The sequence below is a fragment of the Propithecus coquereli genome, unplaced genomic scaffold, assembly GCF_000956105.1.
Source record: "Propithecus coquereli isolate 6110/MARCELLA unplaced genomic scaffold, Pcoq_1.0 Scaffold138, whole genome shotgun sequence".
In the NCBI taxonomy this organism is placed as follows: domain Eukaryota; kingdom Metazoa; phylum Chordata; class Mammalia; order Primates; family Indriidae; genus Propithecus; species Propithecus coquereli.
Window position 1 is genome coordinate 8,145,885 of NW_012138080.1, and position 2,856 is coordinate 8,148,740.

Consider the following 2,856-nt stretch of genomic DNA (forward strand, 5'->3'; position numbering starts at 1 on the left):
AAAACTTTCTTTACATTATCTTACTTCTATGAAACTTATAAAAAAAATTGTCCTAGAAGCTCCCTAAACAATTCTTTGTAGTGGGACACAATTCAGTTTGAAAGCTAAAGGATACAAGATCATTTTGATGAGATATCGTCCTATATAGAGCATTGATCTCCAAGAGGGATGATACGAAAGCTCCAGAGTAAGTCATCAGTCTCAACAACTGAAGGGCTGAGAAGAGAATCAGGAAGAAACTGTTAAATGTAGGAAATGCAGTGATTTGTGACTCATTCCAGCTGCCCATGAGTGACTGATGTGAAACCTTGTAGAAAAATGCCTTGAGTTAGGAAGATAACTTTTCTCTGTCAGCCTGAGACTACACATTAAAAAAACGGGAGGTGTCTCATGACCATTTTTGACATTGATTAAACCCCCAATGTGACATGCGCATAAAGAAAAGTATGACTTTGAGATCCTTGGAATGTGTCATTGAAGAAAATAGTGGGAAATATTAAAGACTATACAACAAGGAGGGGCCAGGATTGGGTGGGAATGAGAAAGTTCCTCCCCACCCACACACATGTACAATATGGGCACTATGTTTATTTCTCAATACTGTTATTTTTTCTGCTTTCTTTGCTTCTTAGCTTCCCTGGAATATCTCCCAACATACACACACATACATACACACGCCCCACACACAAAAGAGAGAGAGAGAGAGAGATTGAGAGAGAGAGAGAAACAGCTAGATCATCTGGATCCATTTAGGGACTGAATTTCCTAAGTGCCAGTCAGATAAACAGACCCTATAATATAGTCGTCACATGAACAAACCAATGTTTGATCAATGTTCCATTTGCCTGGTGAAGTGTGAACCTTGCCTGAGAGCTGAAATGACAAATATTAGTAAATTATTATCATCAGTTATCATCAGACAGTTGGTTCATTGTCCTGCGCGGAGTGAATTATGAATTAGGAATCTATATGTAGCTATAAATGGTACCACAGCATGACCAGATCATTGAACAATTGATTCGGCTGTTCCATGGTTTCTGGACAAATCAAATCCCTCTTCTGGAAAGCTTCAGTCCACAGTGGCATCTCTCCTCCAGGAGTTCTTAACACTGAGGCCAATAGCAGTGGTCTTCAATTATTTTTAATGATTAAAATCAGTTTAAAAGTGAGCATGCACCATTAATAGAAATATACTTATCCATTTAAAAATCAAGAATCACACATTATAATGCACATTAAGGAGGAGTTAGAAAAGAATGAGCTAAGATGAAATAAATATTTGAAGTAATTTTATTAACAATGCAAAAAACCTTTTTGCTCTTATCTAAAATATTGTGTGTAATTTATTACTAAGTATTTCTTATTAACATTCAAAATCTTGTTTTTATTTTAAAATATTTCATTTTATTGACTATCAAAACTAAAACAAGTTACACAAAAATGTGTGAATCAGAATGGAAAAGGTACATTGTTGGTCACACTTACCAAAGCATTATATTTATGTTTAATTTGCGGTAACACCCTATATTATCAGAGTTTTCGTTGAAATTTGACAAGTGAATTTCCATCTCCCCTGTTAGAAATGAATCAGCAGTGTGTTCAAAGCTCTCTGAAACTCAGCTCTCTGGTCCTCCCGTTGGACAGACAGTAGCATCCTTTTGCAGCGCCAGAACCGTCTCCGAGACACCACGGTGAAAGTGAAGGCCGGAATAAATGGCTTTGGCCGTATCGGGTGCCTGGTTACCAGGGATGCTTTTAACTCTGGCAAAGTGGACATTGTTGTCATTGATGCCTTCGACTACATGGTCTACACGTTCCAGTACGACTCCACCCATGGCAAGTTCCATGGCACAGTCAAGGTGGAGAACCGGAAGCTTGTCATCAATGGCCATCCCATAACCATCTTCCAGGAGCGAGATCCCACCAAAATCAAATGGGGTGAAGCAGGCGCTGATTACGTTGTGGAGTCCACTGGCATCTTCAACATCCTGGAGAAGGCCGGGCTCACCTAGATGGGGGTGCCAAAAGGGTCATCATCTCTGCCCCCTCTGCTGATGCCCCCCTGTTTGTGATGGGCGTGAACCACAACAAGTACCAAAACAACCTCACCATCGTCAGTAATGCCTCCTGCACCACCAACTGCTTAGCCCTCCTGGCCAACGTCATCCATGACAACTTTGGCATCGTGGAGGGACTCATGACCACGGTCCACGTCGTCACCGCCACCCAGAAGACTGTGGATGGCCCCTCTGGGAAGAGCATCATCCCCACGTCGCCTGGCGCAGCCAAGGCTGTGGGCAAGGTCATCCCCGAACTGAACGGGAAGCTCACTGGAATGGCCTTCCGCGTCCCCCCTGCCAACGTGTTGGTGGTGGAGCTGACCTGCCGTCTGGAGAAGCCGGCCAAGTATGACGCATCGAGAAGGTGATGAAGCAGGCGGCGGATGGTCCCCTCGAGGGCATCCTGGGCTACACCGAGCACCAGGTTGTCTCCTCCGACTTCAACAGTGACGCCCACTCTTCCACCTTGGATTCTGCGGCTGGCATCGCCCTCAACGACCACTTCGTAAAGCTCATTGCCTGGTATGACAATAAATTTGGCTACAGCAACAGGGCGGTGGACCTCATGGCCCACATGGCGCCAAGGAGTAAGAGCCCGGGGCCACCAGCCCCAGCCAGAGCACAGAAGAAGAGGGAGGCCTCAGCTGCTGGGGTGTCCCTGCCTACTCAGTCCCCACCTCCCTGAGAATCTCCCCTCCTCACAACACAGTTTCCATGCCAGAGCCCCTGAAGAATGGGAGGGGCCTAGGGAGCCCACCTTGTCATGTACCATCAATAAAGTTCTGTGTACCCCCCC

General features: G+C 45.0%; 1 pseudogene; it reads left to right on the forward strand.

Annotated features, from left to right (window-relative positions):
- Positions 1-1,787: 1,787 nt before the first annotated feature.
- Positions 1,788-2,745, forward strand: LOC105806120 (annotated as a pseudogene).
- The last annotated feature ends 111 nt before the right edge of the window (positions 2,746-2,856 follow it).